The following is a 24,686-nucleotide window of genomic DNA, read 5'->3' on the forward strand; positions in this document are numbered from 1 at the left end:
ATGAAAGGAATACATGGAAAACACTGACAAGAAAAAGGAACAGGATCGTAGGACACATGTTATCAGAGAACAACTTCTGCGGTAGCAGAGGGAACTGTGGAGGTTAAAAACTGTAGAGGAAGACGAAGGCTAGAAAACGTGTAGGAAGTAACTGATGACGTAGGCTAGAAGAGCTACTCTGAGATGAAACGGTTGGCACAGGAGAGGAATTTCTGGCGGGCGGCATCAATCAAGTCTGAATACTGATGATTAAAAAAAATGCAATCGAAAGACGCAGCCATTCATGTCACGCATTTCGATTTTCGCAAACTAAGTTATCTACATACATTATTAAATTTTGTAAGGTGGCTATAATTTCGCATCTTACAAGCACTCTTCCACATACTTTGCCGTGCTCTACAACCACATTAGGTATTATTTGATAGGTAGTACATCGTATATATGAATATTTAAAGGAGGCTGACATTGTCACGTACGCCTTGTAAATAATTGTTAACGCTTATTGCATGAAAGGTGAAGGAGTGTCTTTATTATCATCCTAGTAGAGGTTGGAACGACTGTGGAAATGGAACGGCAGACGGAACACAAGCTCTGGATGGAAGGCCCACACAGGTGTGTTGGTCCTACTTAAACACAGGAAGTACCACCTAAGCGCAGGAGCACAATAGGGTCGCGACCGGCCAGTCTTGTAGCCGAACCGGAAGGATTACACTTCGGAAACTGTGGAAATCTTGGACGCAGCTGAGAGGAACGAGGAAGCGTCACGTCGGAAACCGCCCAGGCCGGGTTATTTCCAAGGATTTTTAATCAGAAGCGTACCATTGTACGAGTATAGGTTTCTCCTGGCAAACTTTCCTCGCTGGACGACAAAAGATTAAAATACACTCCTGGAAATGGAAAAAAGAACACATTGACACCGGTGTGTCAGACCCACCATACTTGCTCCGGACACTGCGAGAGGGCTGTACAAGCAATGATCACACGCACGGCACAGCGGACACACCAGGAACCGCGGTGTTGGCCGTCGAATGGCGCTAGCTGCGCAGCATTTGTGCACCGCCGCCCATCGTTCTACCATTCCTAGACCGGCAAGGGAACTTGCTGTTCCAACAGGACAATGCACGTCCGCATGTATCCCGTGCCACCCAACGTGCTCTAGAAGGTGTAAGTCAACTACCCTGGCCAGCAAGATCTCCGGATCTGTCCCCCATTGTGCATGTTTGGGACTGGATGAAGCGTCGTCTCACGCGGTCTGCACGTCCAGCACGAACGCTGGTCCAACTGAGGCGCCAGGTGGAAATGGCATGGCAAGCCGTTCCACAGGACTACATCCAGCATCTCTACGATCGTCTCCATGGGAGAATAGCAGCCTGCATTGCTGCGAAAGGTGGATATACAGTGTACTAGTGCCGACATTGTGCATGCTCTGTTGCCTGTGTCTATGTGCCTGTGGTTCTGTCGGTGTGATCATGTGATGTATCTGACCCCAGGAATGTGTCAATAAAGTTTCCCCTTCCTGGGACAATGAATTCACGGTGTTCTTATTTCAATTTCCAGGAGTGTATGATTGGTCGGAAGAGTCTGTAGAGAGGGAGAATATTCCATGGTTTCGTGAATATGATTCGTTTTCGGAATTACGAGAGTGGGGAGCCTTGCTGGGAAGCCAGCGGTGGAGAGACGTGGTCTTCCGTTGTGAGCGCCCGTACGTGATGGTCGCTCAGTATCAGCTTTTGTTGGTACAGACGGACTTGCTGTCTTTGCTCCCAGGAGAGTTTATAGTTTGAACAGTTATCCACTGCACTGTTGTGAACCTATACGATTCTGGACTTCACCTCCGGCTAGGAAGTCGTCGTTGAGTACGCAGCGTTCAGTGATTGAGAGCATCTCTTCTGCCTATATTTACGTTGAGACGTTACCTGAACTCCGTCCTTGTGGCTGGGAGTTCGCGTTTCTCGTTGTAGAACGTAGAGAGGAGAAGACAGTATCAGAGTATGTTAGTCAGAGGACTGCTTTATGCCGTCCTAGAGTTTGAAAGAGTTTATTGTGGCTGGAGCTCTTCCATCGTCGCAGACATGTACGAGAACCATGACTTCGAGGCCCCGGTTGCAGTACATACTGTGATATCGCAAATTCGGCGTACTAGGGCTACAAAAGCCCAACAGCTGTGATCACGTTAGTTTGTTTCCACTGAGGTTCCACACCACCGTAGATCATCATTGAAAGCAATGCCTTTTAGTGTTTGGTACGTATATGATGCCAGTCATTCCGCGTTAATGATATTAGATCGCGCAGACATAATAAGGGTGAGAGTTGGGCAACTGATTAGTAATTTTAGTTAGGAAGTGTAAACTTTGTAATATAAAGGGTTTTTTTTTAATGTACAATAAATATATAAGCAGGAACAACGTTTATCATTTAGTAGGTTTAGTTGCCTTCATCATTCCCTTTTGTTTAGATTGTAATCTATAGAATTAAGAGACCCTAAGATCTGTTTCAGGGGGTAGTCAGACAGAGCCAAATCTTCATTTTAGCCTTTATTATTTTCCTTTGCGCACATTCATTGTATACCCGCCTGGAGTAGGATCTTGGAGTTTGTACAAAACATTCAGAGGGCGAGTCTTACAGGTACTTGTCCCGCTTTTTTCTTCTTTTCCTGTAACTATGTGATCGTTTTCTTTTAATTAATCCAGTTCGGATAATGCACAAACCATTTTTGTCCGGCCGTGTGTCCCGTGCTCTTGCTATGTGTCTTGTTGTATTATCTGCAACCGCTGCTTAATAACTATACCCTAAGTAGTTATTAATGAGCCTTGCACCCATTTACTCTTGTTCCAGGGCCTCCATCTACTTATAAGATAAAGTTTCTTGTATTTAGCCCCGTTTTGTGATGATGATGACCCATACTCCGAGGAGCGTAGGAGACGATGCGGGAGACCCGCACAGCCATACTAGGCAAGGTCCTAGCGGAGGTGGTTTGTCATTGCCTTCCTCCGACCGTAATGGGGATGAATGACGACGATGAACACAACACAACACCCAGTGATCTCGAGGCAGCAAAAATCCCTGACTCCACCGGGAATCGAACCCGGGACATGGTGTGCGGGAAGCGAGAACGCTACCGCAATACTACGGGCGGCGGAATGATGTGGCTTAGGCGTAAGTGTACAGCTCGGGTAAGAGGCATAAGACGCGATTTCTTTCCGATTTCATCGTGTTGTCGAGGTATATGAAAACAAGGTAGTAAGTAAATCACGGAAGGTTAGCAGTAGCGCGAATATTAATGTAAGAGCACAACAGGAAAGAAAAAAACACATATCAGTAGATTCGACATACACACACACGAGCGCGCACTTACACACACATACACACACACAGGTTGTGACAAAAGACCCAAATCACTGATTGAGAGTCGGCCTAAATGATGGCTGCCCATTCGCCGAGGAAGTAGAGGACGCTCGTCCATTTGCATAGCCCCCGTTCCAGAACTGACAGAAACGTACAGTTTCGCCCTCGTGACGTGCGAGCGCGCATCTGCTGCCGGACAAACAAATGTCGCCGGGAGCGAAGAGCGATTGGACGCGGAGCGGCAGTCCGTGTGCGCGCCGCCGGGTCGGCGCCCTGGACGCTGCGAGTAATTTGTATCCGCGCTACGCGACGCAGCCGGGCAGGACAAGTCGCGCTGCCCCCCGCGGCTCCGTGACAGATATTTCAATAAGGCCCGCACCTGGCGGTCCTGCCCTCTGTGGAGGGGCGGCTGGCCGATGCTCAGCAGCGTCGAGGCGCTCCTCTAGCAGGCAAGTGCTCCCGACGGGAGCAGCGTAACTCGAAATTCTTCACTCCTGCAGGTGTTCCAACATGGGACGATACGAATGAAACTTTGTTTTACCGTCAGGGCCCGCTCTATGGGCGGCAACCCGGACATTTGTTTGGAGCACCCTTTTCGCTGTAAGTGCGAGAAAAATATTGATGTCCTAAATATTCAGTAATAGAAAAATATTACTCCGTGCAAACATAAGACATAAGTCGTAATCGTGTGAGCGGTTCAGTTGGCGTCGGTCACCTAAATTTTCATTATTATGAAGACCCCTCTGGCTGCGGGACCTGTTGACGCGCGATCGAGAGCGCCTGATATTCGCAGATCTCTGCGCTGGCGAACCTGCTCCGATCGCTTCGAGACACCATTGTCAAGGCTGTGTGACCTGTTTGTTACGTGTCTCGTGGTAAGGCGAGCGGCAGCCGTGCGCCATTCCCGTAACAATTCACCATAAGAAGAAAAGGAAGTCCTCACACGAAGCACGCGATGAACCCATGAAAGATCCAAAAGAACAACATAAAATGCTTTTGTTTTTTTAAATTTTGCAATCGATCAAGCATTAAATGTTCCACATGGTAGATCTGAAAAAACTTAGAGTTCGTAGCGACTATTTTTAGTACTTATTCACTGGAAACCCAAAGAAACTGGTAGAGCTCTACATGTTCAAATACAGAAATTTGTAACCTCCGCTGTTAAGTCCCATAGTGCTCAGACCCATTTGAACCAATCTGAACAGAAATCTGTAAACAGGCAGAATACGGCGCTGCGGTGAGCAATCCATATTTCTTGTATTTATTCTATTCTATTAACCTATCCAAACTTTGTTGCACTTGATTATTTGATTCTACTATGTTCTATGCCTGACATACGAGGGCAGTTCAATAAGTAATGCAACACATTTTTTTTCTCGGCCAATTTTGGTTGAAAAAACCGGAAATTTCTTGTGGAATATTTTCAAACATTCCCGCTTCGCCTCGTATAGTTTCATTGACTTCCAACAGGTGGCAGCGCTGTACGGAGCTGTTAAAATGGCGTCTGTAACGGATGTGCGTTGCAAACAACGGGCAGTGATCGAGTTTCTTTTGGCGGAAAACCAGGGCATCTCAGATATTCATAGGCGCTTGCAGAATGTCTACGGTGATCTGGCAGTGGACAAAAGCACGGTGAGTCGTTGGGCAAAGCGTGTGTCATCATCGCTGCAAGGTCAAGCAAGACTGTCTGATCTCCCGCGTGCGGGCCGGCCGTGCACAGCTGTGACTCCTGCAATGGCGGAGCGTGTGAACACACTCGTTCGAGATGATCGACGGATCACCATCAAACAACTCAGTGCTCAACTTGACATCTCTGTTGGTAGTGCTGTCACAATTGTTCACCAGTTGGGATATTCAAAGGTTTGTTCCCGCTGGGTCCCTCGTTGTCTAACCGAACACCATAAAGAGCAAAGGAGAACCATCTGTGCGGAATTGCTTGCTCGTCATGTGGCTGAGGGTGACAATTTCTTGTCAAAGATTGTTACAGGCGATGAAACATGGGTTCATCACTTCGAACCTGAAAGAAAACGGCAATCAATGGAGTGGCGCCACACCCACTCCCCTACCAAGAAAAAGTTTAAAGCCATACCCTCAGCCGGTAAAGTCATGGTTACAGTCTTCTGGGACGCTGAAGGGGTTATTCTGTTCGATGTCCTTCCCCATGGTCAAACGATCAACTCTGAAGTGTATTGCGCTACTCTTCAGAAATTGAAGAAACGACTTCAGCGTGTTCATAGGCACAAAAATCAGAACGAACTTCTCCTTCTTCATGACAACGGAAGACCTCACACGAGTCTTCGCACCCGAGAGGAGCTCACAAAACTTCAGTGGACTGTTCTTCCTCATGCACCCTACAGCCCCGATCTCGCACCGTCGGATTTCCATATGTTTGGCCCAATGAAGGACGCAATCCGTGGGAGGCACTACGCGGACGATGAAGTTATTGATGCAGTACGACGTTGGCTCCGACATCGACCAGTGGAATGGTACCGTGCAGGCATACAGGCCCTCATTTCAAGTTGGCGTAAGGCCGTAGCATTGAATGGAGATTACGTTGAAAAATAGTGTTGTGTAGCTAAAAGATTGGGGAATAACCTGGTGTATTTCAATGCTGAATAAAACAACCCCTGTTTCAGAAAAAAAATGTGTTGCATTACTTATTGAACTGCCCTTGTAGTTATCTACAACATTTTTGTTTCTATTCTGATCTGAAAGACCACACACTCAGCTATACTGCCATGTTCTAGACCACACCACACTGGAGGAGTCGTAATTCTGCTGAATATCTCTCGTGGTCCTCACTATTTTCGGGGTTTTGGGCCAATGCTTCAAGATAAACATGCTGGTCGCATTAAGACAGATTGTAGCTGTGTATGGCCGAAGGTACATATTGCATCGTACGTCGGTATCACACAAGCAAAGCAATATATTAGATACAAGGAAGTCCTCTGTCCCTTGGCATTTACAAGTCATCGTACATGGTGATCGCCTCGGAAATCAGCGCTCAGTGTTCCCAGTTGTTGTGCCAATGAATGGTAGTAAATTTGTGAAACACCAGACTCGACGTACATTTCTAACGGCAGCTCCTGCTATCTAAACATCAGTTTTCTAATACATTCGTGTCCTGCTCGAATGTCATGCTCTGACAGGTTCACTGAACTGAACTCCTCCCGAACAGGCCACGAAGGCCCAATGGTACCGACCGGCCGCCGTGTCAACCTCGGCCCATTGGCGTCACTGGATGCGCATATGGAGGGAGGGACATGTGGTCAGCACACCGCTCTACCGGCAGTATGTCAGTTTCTGAGACCAGAGCCGCTACTTCTCGATCAAGTAGCTCCTCAGTTTGCCTCACAAGGGCTGAGGACAACCCGCTTGCCAACAGCGCTCGGCAGACCGGATGGTCACCCATCCAAGTGCTAGCCCAGCCCGATAGCGCTTAACTTCGGTAATATGACACGAAGCGGTGTTACCACTGCGACAAGACCGTTGGCTCGCAGGTTCACGGGTTGCCACAAATTAGTGAGCACTCCCGACATACTGACCCGTTCCACTCCTTTCATGTGTAACGTTCGTTTCACTTGGTTTCTTTGCCGTTGGTGTTCTGAATGGTCGGATGCGGCACGCCACGAATTTCTCTTTTGTGCCAACCTTTTCACCTCACAGTACCACGTTCCGAGTTATTTATAGGATACATTCCATTCTCTGTCTTCCTCTACAATTTTTACCCTCTGCAGCTCCCTGATCTCTTAACAAAAAGGAATGCCCTTTTTGCCAGTACCAGTATACATTTTATGCCCGCCTTGCTCTTATGTCATGCATTATGTTGTTACCTATATCTCAGGAATCCTAATTTCCTCTACATTGTGATCACCAGTTATAATGCTAACTTTCTCACTGTTCTCATTTCTACTATTTCTCATTATTTTCGTCTTACTTCGCTTTACTCTAAATCCATATTCTGTACTGATTAGACTGTTCATTCCATTCATAACAACCTGTAATTCTTCTCCATTGTCACTGAGGATAGTGATTCCGTTAGATAACCTTAACATTGATGTCCTTTCACCATGAATTTTACTCCCAGGTTTGAATATTTATTTTATTAACATCATTGCACCTTCGACGTATAGACCGAACAGCAGACGCAAAAGACTACATTCCTGCCTTATATCCTTTTTAATTCGTGCACTTTGTTCTAGGTTTTCCACTCTCAGGTTCCCTCTTAGTTCTTTCGCATGTTGCATCAAGACTGCGTGTCTGGTGCCTTTACCTTTTCTGAAGCCAAAGTGGTCGTCGTCTAATAGAATCTGTTTTCTTTTGCATTCTTCTGTATACTACTCTTGTCATCAACTTCGATGAATGAGCTGTTAAGCTGATTGTGCTATCATTCCCGCACTTGTCAGCTTCTACAATCTTGGGAATTGTGTGGATGATATTTATTCGAAAGTCTGTTGGTATACCACCAGTCACATACACTCCACACACATACGTGCATAATCGTTTTGTTGCCACTTTATCCAACAATTTTAGAAATTCCGGTGGTATTTAATCCATCCGGTCTTCCATTATTGATTTTAAATCATCCAAAGATTGTTCTAAACACTGTATCTCTTTCCTATCGACTCCCGTTTCTCCTTCCATCGCACCATAAGGTAGGTCCTTCGCCCCATAGAGGCCTTCAATGTATTCTTCCCACTTACGCGCTCTCTCCTCTGTATTCAACACGGTAATTCCCACTGCACTCTTAATGTTACCTCCCTTGCTTTTAATTGCACCTAATACTGGTTTGACTTTTCAGTATGCTGAATCAGTCCTTCCGACTGTCATCACTATATTTATTTTTTCCAAGCGACTTGTATTTCTTTATTCCCAATCTCCCTGAACATTTTTGTACTTCCTTCTTTCATCGATCATCTGAAATATTTCTTCCGTTAGCCATGGTTTCTTCACAGTTGCCTTCAAAGTCCCTGTGTTTATCCTTCCAACTTCTGTGACTGCCCTTGTGAGAGCGCCCGCATCTCGTGGTCGTGGGGTAGCGTTCTCGCTTCCCACGCCCGGGTTCCCGGGTTCGATTCCCGGCGGGGTCAGGGATTTTCTCTGCCTCGTGATGGCTGGGTGTTGTGTGCTGTCCTTAGGTTAGTTAGGTTTAAGTAGTTCTAAGTTCTAGAGGACTGATGACCATAGATGTTAAGTCCCATAGTGCTCAGAGCCAGAGCCTTGTGAGAGCCGTCCATTTCTCGTAAATTGAACTGCCTGCTGTTAGAAGTCCCAAATTCTTTGTTTCTTTCATCAGCCCCTCTATGCAGGATTGTAAGTCGTACATGCTTAGTGTAGTAGGACTCCGGATTATGCCTTGCTTGAAGTGTAAAGAAGAAGACGGTTTGAGTCTGAGCGTAAGTGATGGCAAAGTAACGTGTTTGAACCCTGCCAGAAACAAAGATGGTTTTGATTGAACGGGCTCCATATTACATTTATACTCTGTGAACTGAAGAGTACTTTTTTGTTCCATGTTGCAGTTTCTCAGTCTAGAAAGAAACGGTTCTTACACACCGCTGTGCGAGGTTTTATTACATTAGTTTTATCATCTTCGCAAACAAAGGCATCCGGAGCTGCTGAAGGTAATGATGAATGAAAATTCCACTGACAGCTGGTACAACTCGCTTTTGATTCAACACACTAGCGGTTTCACGGCTCACAGTATGCAACTGTGAGCCGTGAAACCGCTAGTGCAGTGCAACAAAGTTGTTACTTTAATCCACCACAGGAATAATGTAATAATTTTGTTTAACCTGAAGATGCAGCTGTGAGCTGTGAAACCGATAGTGTGGTCAATCAAAAGTGAGTTTTACCAGCTGTTAGCGGAGTTTTGATTCATCTTGATTTTTCAACTTCACCTCTGTGGTTATATATAGTGCGGCTTGTGAGAATTTTATTTTCCACTGTCGAAAAATATTCTTTGCACTTTCAGGTACCTTTACATAAGCTGTTAGATGTGTCTTTACGTCTGCCAGTGGAGGATCTAAGCTCTCTATTACACGCTGCTGCTGCTCAAGTCGATTGCCTTCGCGTTTCATTCACAGTATAGCTTGAAATTTCCCTTTAGTCCAATTTGACAGCCACTCTTTAACTGTGTTCAAATACGGGACATAGTAAAATTTTCCGAAAGTCTGTTTTATATACAAACTGCAAGTTCTCTACCCAATTCACCTATTAAAGTCAGCTATTTGTTTCATGAAAAGTTATCAGTTTACATGTTGTCCGTGTGCACGCTCACTGTCAGATGCTATGTTATGACTGAATTCGTCGGTGACTTATGTAACTTTGTTGAGGCATATTAATTTATAAATCTATACTACAAGCCACACAATATAAAAATCTGACTCGATGTTACTAATGTGGCTTACTCATTACTTTCATACAATTTTCCGAAACGTGATATAGTTAACAACTCATAACAGAACACGACATTTAACTATCGACAACTCAGGCTTAACAATTCTCGTGACTGAAATTATCGTACGGGTAGAAACATTTCTCTTGCGCGTAGTGGGGGCCATACGAGCATTACTTGATTGCCGTAGTATTTTGGCTTCCTGCCCTGAACTTTCTTACAGAGCCAGACCTACAGAAACCTCTGTAAAGCCTTAGGAGTAGCTTAAACTGTCTTCTAGGATGTTCTGCTGATCATTCTATATGATACAAAGCGGATAAAAAGTCTAAGCCACAGGAGCAGTGTAATCGAACCGTCTACCTCATCTATCAGATTTTTGACTCGGAAGCTATCTCAATAAATACGAGGTATCCAGAGAGTTAGTACGTATAATGCCGAAGGCCTCGCTTACAGCAGCAAGGGAATCACACTCATGCTGGCAGCCGAGCAGCTGGGTAAGCGGATGTACTGCGCCGGGCACATACCGAGGGCTCTTAGTTTAATGCTCGTATGTATTCCACAGGGGCGCGGGCACCTGCTTGAATAAACCCGAATGATCATTTGTTGCGCCGCATCCGCCTTCACGTATTCCCTGCTCCTAATTTTTCTTGCGGTCGTGATTCCTTCCTGCTGGTATTTTGACAGACAAACGGCGCTGGGAGTGACCACTGAATACAAATGGGGTTGTTTCGTGGCTGCGTCTAACCACTTCACACAGCGCAGATAAGTCACCGGTGCGACAAACTCTTGCCAACTCCTTGCTGCATTCTCGAAAAACTGTGCGACACAGAGAATGAACAGCTTCCGCTTTGCGTTTCACTTTTGTCCGCCGTCCAATGTTAGCGAAAAATATTTCTCACCCTCGTAATTTATTGCTGCATCCTTGAAGGACCGGCACACAGTCTCCATAACTGTCGCCAACGCCCTCTAGTGCATGCAACTCTATTGGAAATAAGTTAGTATCCAATTCCAGTGCTGTATCATCCCATTACTGTCCACCAGCACTGAACAATTATCTGAGCGACAATGAAGTAGACGTCGCAATTGGTCAATACGGCATTTTTCGTTCAATAAAGAGCCCAATGACTGTTTTAAATCCGTATTGAAAAGCTATAAATAATTTACAATGTTGTGCCCTTACCGAAAATAGTAGAGTACTATTAACATACACTTGTCCTATATTAGTAGGACGATTATTCGACATATTAGTAAACGCTGGTTTTTATTTCCTTGCTAATTGCGATCTCAGCAACTAGTTTCTCTTATTCAGTTTATACAGCTTCACCGCCATTATGTGCTACATGATTCCTGAATGTACATGGATGACAACATTTGATTCCAAGCACTGTCAGTCCCAAGAAAGAAAGAGTTTTATTCACAATTTATTACCTATTAAAATTTTTAATAAATTAACTGACGCTTGTAACGTGACATCCTCCTCTAGTATTACTTTTCCTCAAAAGCAGTTACCAGCACAATTTTTTGAATTTTGGACAGGTCAATATTATCTCAGCTGCTTTTCTGAAAACTTTCATATAATTTTATACACAGTATGTCATATTTCAAGCTAAAATTTATGAAAAGAAATTACTTTACTTTCAATGTTACAATCGATAAATCTCTGTATGTACTCTGAATGTACTGTTAAAATTATTTTTCTTTGAAACAATTTAAATTATGAATTATTTGGCAAACTTAAAATTTCTATTATTAATTACGCAATCTAATACTGTTTATTTTTGGATTCATTTATGAAATAATAATAGAAACTGATAGAAATTCGTTTGTCAAGAAAATTTGTAAACCCTCTGGAATATTGTTATTTCAGCTGCGTGAGGTAATTGTAAGCATGCCTCTGATGTGATGGGATTTGTTCTTTTATTTTTGGGCGAACAGTGTAATTTCGGCTTTGCTAATGTGAAAATTCAAAAGACTGTATGACATACTAAAATGTGACATAATGTATTAAAGTAACAATAAAATTTCTGCAACAACAATCTTGAAATTTATTTAGATCAATTCAACCATGAGGACTTAAAATGTGAGAATTTCAGTTAAGAATCAGGTCCCTAGACAAGCCAACTCCTCTCACATTTTTCGTAAAAGATTTTGCTTGTTGTGGAGAATAGCTGGAATTAGGAAGGAGGGGGGAGGTTACACACATACTAATTGGTCTCTCTTTGTAGTTCTCAGTGTATTCTTAATTCGAGTCATTTATCATCTTAAAGGACTAAATGCCTCAAAAAATTTGTCCTACAGACAAAGGCAATAACATACTTTATATATACATAATTAGAGCTGTTACGGCTTAGCGACGATGGTTGCCATTAAATGTTAAAGTCCAGAAAAGCACTAACTGGTAAAACATAGGTAAAAACATTATTGCAGATGATGCCTGCCCAATGCAGAAACCTGGAACCCATTCCAAGTTACGCCGATGTTTTACGTACGCAAACTGTTCTCGAATAATTAGCACAAGTTTAGGTAGCAGGTTCGTTTCACCATTAGGAATACATAATGTGAAACTGTCGCTATATTTTGTACAACAATTACGAAATATTTCTATACATATAGTAGAACTTCAATTTCAAAGTGCATTCGAGATCAACGAGACAAAAAATTAATGTCATTGGCTGACACAGATAAACGAGAGATTGCTGAATTCTATACCTTTCAATAGCTATGGATAAAACATCTCAAGTAAATCGTTCCAGTAAATGGGACTGTGGTGTCACCGCCAGACACCACACTTGCTAGGTGGTAGCCTTTAAATCGGCCGCGGTCCGTTAGTATACGTCGGACCCGCGTGTCGCCACTATTAGTGATTGCAGACCGAGCGCCGCCACACGGCAGGTCTAGAGAGACTTCCTCGCACTCGCCCCAGTTGTACAACCGACTTTGCTAGCGATGGTTCACTGACAAAATACGCTCTCATTTGCCGAGACGATAGTTTAGCATAGCCTTCAGCTACGTCATTTGCTACGACCTAGCAAGGCACCATATTCAGTTACTATTGATGTTGTGAATCATGTACCGTCAAGAGCGACGTTCATCATTAATGGATTAAAGTTAAGTATTCCACCAGCTACATCCGTTTTTCTAAATTCTAATTTCCCTGTCCTGTTCCAGACCTCACGCCAACCTGCGTGAGCTAAAACGCGTGCCTTTCGGCCTCCTCTAGTAGCACGGTGTTGGCTCTCCTGCCAACCACAACATTAGCTACGAGGCAAAACCGCGTTCTTAACTATACTGTCCTGATTTACTTGTGTAATGGCTCCGCCACCATCTCCAGATGTACCGTCCGAATTTTATCGCTTACAGAATCAGCAGTCGCAGGCATTACTGGATGCCCTTGGATAGCTCGTCCAGGGTCAACGTGCGATGCAAAACGATGCGGCAGCAGCCGCTCCACCGCTATCGCAGCAACAACACGCAGTTGCACCAACTTTTCGTCCTTTTGATGTTGCACTGGAAAGCTGGACGGAGTGGTCACGCCAATTTGGATTCCATCTCGCCGCCTACAGAATTCAAGGTAACGAGCGGCAGCCTTTTTTGTTAACATCCGTCGGGGTGAACATATACCGTGTGATAGTCAAATTATTTCCCTGACGCGATGTAGCAACTCTGTCCTACGACGAAATTTTGTCTGAATTAGATACATATTTCAAGGAATCAGTCAACGTAGTTCCAAAAAGGTATACCTTGTTTTGTACAAAACGTATGGCAGGTCAGACTAATCGGGAGTGGGTTTCAACCTTGCAAGGCCTTACTAGGGATTGTGCTTTTGAGTGTCAATGTGGACTCCCTTATTCCGATACTATGGTACATAATGCAATTGCACAGAACGTTTCTGATGTTCGTATAAGGGAACAGATTTTGAAACTAGTCAATCCCTCCCTTCAACAAGAGACAGACATATTGGATCGGCAGGACGCACTTGACTTTGCTCAGGAATCATTTGAAACTTCACCACCCGTGTGTCAGGTTAACCGGCCCACCGGGCGAGCTGCATGGAACAGTAAACAGTCCTCGCGCCCGGCCGCGCCACTGCCGCCAGGCACTCAGCCACGTGTGCCGCGCCGGCAAGCAAATGCAGTGCTCAAATCAGGCCCGTGGTGCGCTACTAGACATTCGCGTGAGAATTGCCCGTCACGCCAAGCTATTTGCTTTTTCTGTAATAAAAAAGGACATGTTCAGAGTGTTCGCCAGAAAAATCTCAGATCGGAAACTCACAACCATTCCAGGCCCTTTTCTTCGTGCCGGAATCGGAATTGAACCAAGAATACTCAGGCCCGTAAAACTTCGCCCATGGAAATTCATGTAGTTCATTCCACTCCGCCCGTGCCACTCTCTCTAAGAGTGACTGTGTTCGTCCCACAAATAGTGTGCGTCGACATCGACGGAAATCCCGTCAAGTCACAATTGATTATGTACCAGTGTCAGTTCACATTGCACGAGACAGTCGCTCTTGTCGTGAGCAGGACAATAAACTTTTTGTAGACTTGGACATTAACGGCAAAGTGATTCCATTCCAGCTCGATACCGGAGCTGCAGTTTCACTGATCAATCAAGACATGTACAAACAGCTGGGCGCACCTCCGTTGTGTGCCACAAATGTTAAGTTAACTAGCTATTCAGGTCAAGAGATCCCTGTGTTAGGACAGTGCAGCCTTCTTGCAATATACAAAGGACAAACAAAACTTGTGTCATTTTACGTCCTTCGTTCTTCTTTTACAGTGAACTTGTTTTGTTTCGATTTATTTCAATTGTTTAACTTGTCTATAGTAGATCAGGTCCTATCAGTGAACCAGACTGTGCCTTCATACAGTGTTTCTCGTCTATGTGAAGAATTTGCAGACATTTTTGCACTGGGTCTCGGTTGCGCTAAGAACTATAAAGCACATTTGGAACTGAAAGTAAACACGCAACCAAAATTTTTCAGAGCGCGCAATGTTCACCACACATTGTGTGATGAGGTCGCAAAAGCATTACACGATTTGGAATCACAAGGTGTAATTGAACGTGTGCAGGCTCCTCTCTGGGCATCACCCATAGTAATTTTGCCAAAACCTTCGGGAAAATTGAGACTTTGTGTGCACTTCAAGGCAACTGGGAATCCACAACTAGCGATTGCAACGTTTCCTTTACCCTGCCCGGAAGATCTTTTTGACAAACTGTGCCCGGGTAAATATTTTTCGAAGATCGACCTCGCAGATGCTTACTTGCAAATACCGGTGGACGAAGAAGCCCAGCGCATTTTGGTGGGTAACACGCATCTTGGGTTGTATCAATTCAAACGACTGCCATTTGGGTGTGCATCCGCCCCTGCATTGTTTCAACAATATCTACAAACTGTTTGTGCGTCGGTCCCTATTGCAGCAAATTATCTGGACGATATTGTGATCTCTGGAAAGATGGAAGAACATTTGGCCAATCTCAGAACATTACTTCATGTCTTGCGACAAAATGGTCTTCGCTTGCGGAGGGACAAATGTGTGTTTTTTGCTTGTGATTTGCCATAACAGGGACATGTACTCAATGCCCAAGGCATACATCCCAGTCCCACGCACCTTCATGCCATACAAGACTTGCCTTCGCTGCAGACTTTGAAGCAGCTACAGAGTGTGCTGGGAAAAATAGATTACTATAACAGATATTTGCCACATGCCTGTTCCATTTCAGCTCCGCTTCATCGCTTACACCGTAAAGGTGTTCCGTTCGTCTGGAGGACGGAATGCGAACGCACCTTTCGCCAGTTGAAATCGGGGTTGCTTTCAAATACTTGCCTTACGCCATTTGATCCCCAGAAACCACTTTTGTTGATGGTAGATGCATCGGATTTCGGGATCGGTGCTGTGCTTGCGCACAGAGATGGATCGCATGATCGCCCTATTGCCCTTGCGTCCAAATTGCTCTCGTCTGCGCAAAGAAATTATTCACAGATCGAGAAAGAAGCCTTGGCTCTCGTATTTGGTGTTACTAAGTTTCATGATTTCTTGTATGGTCGTCACTTTACCATCAGCACAGACCACAAAACTTTGACATCGCTTTTTCGTCCGAACAAGCCTGTACCTCCACGTACAGCGCAGAAATTCATTTGCTGGTCTATTTTCCTCTCGCAGTACCTCTACGATATCTTGTATTGGTCCACTGCTAAGCACGGAAACGCTGATGCGTTGTCCTGCTTGCCTGTTGCTGAGGATAGGGCATTCGATTCCTCCGAACTTGCTCGCATGTTCATTGATGCGGAAACCGATGACGTGTTTGAATCGTTTCCGATTGATTTTCGTCGTGTAGCTACAGCCACAGCTGCTGACCCTGTCCTTGCTACCGTTTTGCGTTTTGTTGCTACGCAATGGCCCTTGTCAAAGTCACGGATCGGGGACCCGTTGGTTCGCCGATTTTTTGCTCACAAGGAGAGACTTTTTGTTCGACGTGGTGTTTTGCTGTTGCGTTCTGATAATGATCAGTCCAGGGTCGTGGTCCCACGTTCGTTACAGTCCTCTGTTTTACAGCTTCTCCACCAAGGACATTGGGGTATAGTGAGAACGAAACAACTTGCTCGTCAGCACTGTACTTGGTTCGGAATCGCTGCCGCAATTACGAATATGTGCTCTTCTTGCATGGTGTGTGCCGAACAACAATCAGAACCACCACAGAAATACTTTGCATGGCCAAAAGCCACTTCCCCCTAGCATTGCTTACACATCGATTTGGCTGGTCCATTCTGGAATGCTCGATGGTTAGTTGTGGTAGATTCATTCAGTTAATTTCCTTTTGTTGTCCGTATGTCTTCCACGACGTCATCTGCCACCATCCAAGCGTTATCTGCTATCTTTTGCATTGAATGTCTTCCACAGACTATTGTTTCCGACAATGGCCCACTATTCATGTCCGCAAAATTTCAGTCATTCTGCAAGGCCAATGGTATTCAACATCTGACGTTCGCGCCGTTTTCGCCACAGTCAAACGGTGCTGCTGAACAATTGGTCAGGACTTTCAAGTCACAGACGTTGAAGTTGAAAGAGTCGCATTCTCGGGAGGACGCATTAGTGCTCTTTTTGCCCTCGTATCGCTCTCAGCCCCGAGATGGTCGCTCGCCGGCTGAGTTGCTCCACGGTCGTCATCATCGAACCTTGATGTCTTAGCTACATCCGCCGCATCAGGTTCCTGTGCAGCGGCAGACACCTGCTTTCGCTTCAGGCGACGTTGTCTACTATCGGCACTATCGAAGTTCACGGCGTTGGCTCGAAGGGCGCATTCTTCGCTGCCTCGGCCGCGCTATGTATCTGGTTTTGGGGGCCTCTGGTGAGGTGCGTCGGCATCTCAATCAGCTGCGCCTCTGTCGTCGCACGGGTTCTGCCGCTCCCCGTCTGCTTTCAGCGACGGTGCCGTCCGGTCAGCGCCCTGGGGACCCATCTACTGGCTCGCCTCAGCACCAGGTGTTACCGACGCTGCCTTCCATTTTGCCCCATGGCGACGCGTCGCCGCCGCCGCCTGTTCTCCCGCCGGTGACGTCCGCTGTGGACGCTTCGCTGCAGCCGCCAGTCGCCTCCCTGGGTCACGCGCCGCCGATCGCTTCCCGGGACCAGTCGTCCTCCGCCATGGAACTCTTTCCCGCTTCGGACCATGTGTCGTCTTCGCCCGTCGGGTGCCCCGGCTCGATGGAGGTCGACCCTTCGGCCCCTCCTGTCTCTCTACGGGCGCATACACCGCATGTTGGCGTGCACCCTGGAGCCGGTTTTCAGGCGTTTCCTAGCTCCCCGCAGTCCGAATGGAAGGGTGCGGGTGGCACAGCCTCGCCCGTTGTTAGGCTCCCCACCTCGTCGCATACGTCAACATCGGGTCCTCTCCACGGCGGGCGGAAGCCTTATGCCACAACCGTACGCCGATTGGCGGGGGAGGAATGTGGTGTCACCGCCAGACACCACACTTGCTAGGTGGTAGCCTTTAAATCGGCCGCGGTCCGTTAGTATACGTCGGACTCGCGTGTCGCCACTATTAGTGATTGCAGACCGAGCGCCGCCACACGGCAGGTCTAGAGAGTCTTCCTCGCACTCGCCCCAGTTGTACAACCGACTATGCTAGCGATGGTTCACTGACAAAATACGCTCTCATTTGCCGAGACGATAGTTCAGCATAGTCTTCAGCTACGTCATTTGCTACGACCTAGCAAGGCGCCATATTCAGTTACTATTGATGTTGTGAATCATGTACCGTCAAGAGCGACGTTCATCATTAATGGATTAAAGTTAAGTATTCCACCAGCTACGTCCATTTTTCTAAATTCTAATTTCCTTGTCCTGTTACAGACTTCACGCCTGCCTGCGTGAGCTAAAATGCGTGCCTTTCGTGCTCCTCTAGTAACACGGTGTTGGCTCTCCTGCCAACCTCAAGAGGGACAACCAACGTTTTCTTTATAGGTCGTCATCATAGGACATTATTAAGTACATTTCTCGCTATTCAGCATCTTATGGGCTAATTCAGTCTTTTTCCACGTGAGGCTTATGATGGGACTCTTGACTATATTGGAACACTTGACAGCATAAAAAGTGGGTCACTGCCGAATACAACCAACATAACGTAGCTGTGTTGCATGTCCTCTAAACACCAAAACCCCATAGGGTACAGTCGTTTGACTACACACTATGGGTACCGCAAGAGACTACTAGGAGACCAAAGGTCTTTATGGCAATCAGTCTAAGCGTGAACTAATATCGTCATACAAAACATATTAGAAAACACGTTCTTAGCGATAAGACACCCCATAACACTCATAAACTAACTTTAATTACAACAAGTGACATTCCAAAATTCTGAGAAAACGAATTATTTTACATATATCGTACAGTAATCCCCAGTCACAATTAAATACTTGAGACAATATATGGAGTTACAAAGCTGTACGGCAATCGGAAAAAAAGGTTTTCGCTCTATAAAAGGTTTTCCATCCACGTGCTGAATGTCGCTCAGTGTCGAGTGGCTCTGGAAATTGGATATTGGACGAACCAGTACAAAAAGCGGATAACGGCAACAAGCACTCTAAGGAAATCTCAACATTAACAGCGAATCACCAGTAATATCATTGTTCTCCTAACACATCAACAGCTACATGTACACAAATCTGAACTTTAAATGACATGACCAACGTTGTTGTTCTGGACCTGGATTCAAACCCAGCACCTATAGCCATTGCTAACTAAGCTAAGCTTTGTTTGTGCCTTATTGAGACCGTATCACTAGGCATAAAGAGACGTGAAGTATAGACGTTTGCACCAGCGTCAGTTATCAATTCAGATCCTGAAAATAAATGACGAAAATGTTTGTACTGAACTGGGAATCCTGTCATAACAGTTACCGTCCTGGAAACTACCCGCAACGACGTTTAATATGGTGTCATTCACAAGGAACAAGATATGCTCGTGTTTAAAATTGAAATGCCGTCATATAAAGCTTGTGACAGGGATGTGAACCCAGCACCTAATCGGATTGTTAACGAAGTACAGTAATGCTCAAAAGTATCCGAACGACCTGGATTGCATTTCGCCTGATTCCCATGCAACCCACATAACGCAGCTGTCTAGCAGGTCCTCTAATTGCTCCTAGTTACAGTCGTTTGACTATTGAAAATGGTTCCAACAAGTCACCACTAGAAAACACTGCTCTGCATCGCAGGATGTAAAGTAATACCACGATACTACAAATATCAGGGAACACCTCATCACAGATAAAACGGTCCTTAAGGCTTGTAAGCTCGCATTTATTGCAAATACTGACATACCTGAAATGTTAGCACTCTCATTATTACGTCAGATAATTAATGCACGTAGTAAGTTCGTCGTATTCATGATTTCCTCTTCAAAGTAACATACCATACTTGTTATTTAACACAAAATGTCATTAAAAATATACGTTATTCACTAGCAGCTAGTTGAGAATATGTATGAACTTCAAATGACACAACGAGCCGACTCGTTCTGCATATGGGTTCAAACCCAGGTAATGCACACTAAGATTTCGTGACTGACGGAAATTAACAGCCATTCCTGACTAGGCATAAAGAGAGTGATATACCTCGATTTTAGACAGTCTCAGTTAGCAAATATCAAAAATGGTTCAAATGGCTCTGAGCACTATGGGACTCAACTGCTGAGGTCATTAGTCCCCTAGAACTTAGAACTAGTTAAACCTAACTAACCTAAGGACATCACAAACGTCCATGCCCGAGGCAGGATTCGAACCTGCGACCGTAGCGGTCTTGCGGTTCCAAACTGCAGCGCCTTTAACCGCACGGCCACTTCGGCCGGCTAAATATCAACTTTAAATTGCATAACGTAAACATTTGTAACGGTCGCGAATTCCTACCCAGTATCTGTTGTACCTGTTAACGAACTACGAGAGATGTTAAATATCGCTTCTTCACAAGTAACTTACTTTAAATGCCGTGAGGTAAAGCTTTGTTTGGACAGGGATACGAACCATGAACCTAATCGGATTGGTATCGAAGCACAATCAACTTTGACATATCGGATTTTCTCGGCAGTAGCTAGATGTATTAACTGAAATGACGAGACGAAACATTAATTTTTTCCTTCCCAGGTCTCCAACCCGGCACGTATCGCTGTTATATTCTAGAGAAAAGGAACGTTAAGTATGGGTTTGTTACACCAGCAACGACATGTGAGCATGTTTGAACTAGAAATAATATGACAAAGAGTTCGGTGCTGACTAGGAATCGAACCCCACACATATCGTTGTTGACTACACACAAAGAGACGTCAGCTACCGAATTTTTCTCCACCACCAGCTCGGAATAACATCCTTGAACTTCCAGTGATCTTGCAAATAGTTCTGTGTCTCACTGGGAGTCAAAAACGTCAGATATCGTTAGTGTTGACAACGAATGAAAATGCATTAAAAATAAAAATTATTATCCACCAGCCGATAGGTGTTCTCATGCTATAGCTCGATAATACATAGTAAACAGTTTAGTGCTGTGCCAGGATTCCAACCCATTCATGCGCAATATGTGGAGATACTGAGGAATCTGCAGTTTTGAACAGTTGTAGTCGAGCTGTATCGTCACGAAGGGATCAAATTCCGCGTTAAGGGTGGTCTGAGTTGCATTCCCAGTTGAGAACCAATTTTATCGACATACAGAAGCTCAAATAAAAGACGGAATAAGTGTCCTGTGACCATACACAGGGTTTGTTTAGTCACTAGAAATAAATATCTAGTATGAGAAAGGTTACTGGTGATAGAGTTTCTACATGTCGCCACTCCTTACATTATTGTGGTTCCAGCTAACGCCTACTTGGTAGAGAAGGAATATCATGATTAATGTGATTTTCAGACCACAATGCCATTATACCTTCTTCACTTGGCGTTGCCAGAAGAGAATAGAATCTGTCTCTTCCTATCAAAAACCATCGGCAGAAGTTGGAATCGAACTCAGACAATCATCACAGGAACCTATCATCAATCCAACAGACCACTAAATCCTGTTTGATTCATTTTTCTATGAGAACAGCGTTGCGGCACACTCGATGAGAATTCCGACACACAGGCTCCCTGTAGTGGTTTGCAGCATGTTCAGTACATTCATTTACTTGGTTGACCGAATCGCCATGAACTAACTGCCTCGGCTACCCAGTGCATACATTCGACTCTATTTTGTAATCACCGAAATAAAATCACGTAACTGCCACCTACACAGAACTGCCAACAGTGTAGGATGCAGAAATTTAAGTGGGGAGTGTTCCTTTCCATTTGAGCTACTCTATTGCGCTATCTGTTTGTTGAAACCATCGTGCAGTGCAAAAGAAATGCTGTAACTGTCTGTCTCTCAGAAGTCTTGATCCGGCCATATGCATTATCTCACAGCACTGTGGAATGCCGAAATTCTGGAGGAACTGCTGTTCACTTCCAGAGGTTCTGTAGCTACGTCACAGCTAGTAGCGTAACGGTAAGCGTCGCGCACTGTTGATAAGACGTCGCGTGTTCTATTACATTCGCTACTACACTTTTTTAAAACGCAATTCTGCTGTCTGCTGAAGTTATCAGTTTAATATAACTTTGAACATAATTCTCTTCACTTCTCAACCCAAAATAGTCGCATGTGGAAAAAAGGCTAACTTCTGCATCATTTTGTTCTTTTCAGGTTTAATAGATGGCCAGGCAGCAGATGCGTCTCGAAGCTTTTGTATTATGTATGGGGAGAGCGCATCGTGCCAAAATAGTCAGAAAAGTATTTTCTACATTAGCTGTCGTCTGGTAGTGGCATTTTATTCTTCTTCAAACCTTGTTTGACAGCTTTAACTCAGAACAAGTTTTCTGCATGCATGTAATCAATAAACTACATGTGCATTGTCAGACTGTTATAGATAACATCAGAGAATTCGCATGTATCGTTGATTATTAATTTCTCTCTCCTGTTTAGTACTGTTTTAACAATACTAAAAGAAACCATACGAAAACTGTGCACTGTATTGTAAGAAATGAAATAAACTACCCACGATAACCTTACGACGAAAGTCTGTTTTAACAAAACTGAGTATCTGTACACAAGCGTGCCTCTATCTGCACGAATTAGTAAAACACTATTCACTTAGATTTCGACTGGGTCTCTGTTTAAATGGAATTCCTAGAAACCCACAATTTGCTTGTCAGCAGCGGAAAGAGGCGTTACCTGTTGTGCAGCATTGAAAGTTTTTCACCATTGCACTATGAGCTGAAAGTATTTTCTTACGATTTCCTTATCGATGTTTGATAACAGTGGCGTTTTCACAGGTCAGCAAGCCAACTCTTTCTTTTTTTTTTTTTTTTTTTTTGCATTTTCTTCATTGTTGATAGTTGTGTTCGGGCACTGCGGACGTCGCAAGACATCCTGTCAAGTTCGGTGGTTGATCCTTCCACTCACGTTTCTTATTACAGAGGCCAACCGGCTCTCTGGCGGAACACGCTGAGCTACCGTGCCGGCTATCAACTCAGAGCTATCGTATAGATATGGTTTGCGCCTTCCTCTTACGAGGCCAATAGCGGCTAGAACTCGCAAAACTGCTATTTACTGGACGAGATTAGTTGCGATTGCCACGCTCAATAACTTTGCTGGGCTAAAAACCGTAAATTTACAATCTTCTGTTACACGTCAAGCGATAACAACTCAGGTTATTCAATGGAAATGACACGAGGAATCAATTGAACTTTGAGGCTTAATTCCGTGCACACCAAGAAGTAACTCGTCGATCACAGAGTTGCCAAACATACCTTGCGTTGTTGCCAAATCTCAGTTACATTACCAGCAGGAAGAAGACGAACCGATGTGATCCTACAGCGGGCTGGGAAGTGACCATAGCTGGCGCCTCAAAGACGCGGCTGCTACGGCCTGGAATACGTAATGCGTCTGATTCGCACTTCTGTAACTAGGTTTAGGGACTGGAGCTTAGTTACTAATAATACCCAGAACTGACTGCTACTAAACATCATAAATCAGTAACTTTCATAATTGTTTTTATATTTCTTTCGTAACTGTACTCAAATTAAGAAACTCATTCAAGGACGTTTACGTGCCTCGCCGATAGTAAAGCACAACAAACAAATAAAAATAAAAATAGAATATGTGTGTGTGTGTGTGTGTGTGTGTGTGTGTGTGTGTGTGTGTGTGTGTGTGAGAGAGAGAGAGAGAGAGAGAGAGGGGGGGGGGGTAAAAAATTGTTGTAAAGAAATTGAATACTGGTATGTAAAGAAATCTTTCATTAAAATGACTCGTTCCACATCATTACGAAATGTCGTATTCATGATCTATGGAACAAGTATTAATCTAATCTAATCTAATCATATCATATTGCTGACTATCCATGAAGAGTCATGAAGTACCGAAATTTTCGCCTATGTCAGTAACCAAATCTAAACTTGAAAATAAAATAAACTGGGACTCCAATTAAGATCCTTTCATCCCTGTTAACTAACCATGAAAGATGTCTGATATACCTCAATTCAGAAGTAACGAAGTGTGTATGAATTCAAAGATGAAGCGCATGATGTGAGGTTCTGCGACGGAGATACGAACCCAAAACGTAATCGCATTGTTAACTAAGTAAAATCAAATGTTACGTATCGGTTTTTCTTGCCAGCTGCTAGGTGTTTAATCTACAATAAGGACACAAATTTTTGTGCCTGAGCGACAATCGAACCGCACTCCTATCGTTCTTCTTTATTGTCTACGAATATTGTTTAAGTATCAATTGCTTACTCACCAACGCTAAGATGTGTGCGTGTTTGTCCACAAATTGTTGGCAACATGAACAGACATTAAAAATGCACGTTAATTTTCACTAGCAGGCCGGTGTGTACGTGACAGGGCTTCAAATGAAATTATGAATATTTTTGTACTGGATCAGGATTCGGACCCACATATTTACCTTTGGAGGAGACCTAGAGAGGACTGCAGTCTTGGGAAAAGGAATGAAATGACTGAACTATACTTTTCCGAGAGATTCAGATCCTCGAAAGAGGAGATACGAATTCGAAACACAGTCCAGCACAAAATTTTTCGCCGGCTGGAGAGGCCGAGCGGTTCTAGGCGCTACAGTCTGGAACCGCGCGACTGCTACGGTCGCAGGTTCGAATCCTGCCTCGGGCATGGATGTGTGTGATGTCCTTAGGTTAGTTAGGTTTAAGTAGTTCTAAGTTCTAGGGGACTGATGACCTCAGAAGTTAAGTCCCATAGTGCTCAGAGCCATTTGAACCATTTGAACCAAATTTTTCAACGTCTCTAGTTCAATCAAGTACATGTAAAATAAGAGCCCTGTTCCTTTAGACGGCTATCAGCTCATCAAATAAAATAAAATGTAAGTTTACTGGTGACAGTATTTCTGTTTACCCTGACCTCCACCCATATCATTTTCCA

This window comes from Schistocerca nitens, chromosome 5 (assembly GCF_023898315.1).
Source record: "Schistocerca nitens isolate TAMUIC-IGC-003100 chromosome 5, iqSchNite1.1, whole genome shotgun sequence".
In the NCBI taxonomy this organism is placed as follows: Eukaryota; Metazoa; Arthropoda; class Insecta; order Orthoptera; family Acrididae; genus Schistocerca; species Schistocerca nitens.